Source organism: Orycteropus afer, unplaced genomic scaffold (genome assembly GCF_000298275.1).
Source record: "Orycteropus afer afer isolate SDZICR_OR568_19922 unplaced genomic scaffold, OryAfe1.0 scaffold00017, whole genome shotgun sequence".
NCBI classification, from domain to species: Eukaryota; Metazoa; Chordata; class Mammalia; order Tubulidentata; family Orycteropodidae; genus Orycteropus; species Orycteropus afer.
Window position 1 is genome coordinate 66,777 of NW_006921604.1, and position 704 is coordinate 67,480.

The following is a 704-nucleotide window of genomic DNA, read 5'->3' on the forward strand; positions in this document are numbered from 1 at the left end:
GTATTCTTTGCTTTGAGCCAAGATCCATCAGATATCAACAATGATATGCCTCATTCCATGTTCTCTTCTGAATCCAGCTTACATTTCTGGAAGTTCCCTGTCAATATATTGCTGCAACTTTTTTTGAATTGTCTTCAGCAAAATTTTGCTTGTGTGTGATATTAATGATACTGCTCGATAATTTCCACATTCTGTGGGGTCACCTTTCTTTGGAATGGGTACAAATATGGATCTTTTCTAGTCAGTTGGCTAGGTAGCTGTCTTCCAAATTTCTTGGCATAGACAAGTAAGTACCTCCAGTACAGCATCCATTTGTTGATACATCTCAATAGGTATTCTGTCAATTCTTGGTGCCTTGTTTTTTGCCAATTCATTCAGCTCAGCTTTGACTTCTTCTTTCAATACCATTGGTTCTTGATCATATGCCATCTCCTGAAATAGATGAACATTGACAAATTCTTTTTGGTACAATGACTTTGTGTATTCCTTCCATCTTCTTTTGATGGTTCCTGCATCATTCAATATTTTGCCCATTGAATCTTTTGATGTTGCAACTCTGGGCTTGAATATTTTCTTCAGTTCTTTTAGCTTGAGAAATGGCAAGTGTGTTATTCCCTTTTGGTTTTCTAACTCCAGATCTTTGCTCATTTCATTTTAATAATTGACTTTGTCTTCATGAGCTGTTCTTTGAAGTCTTCTGTTCA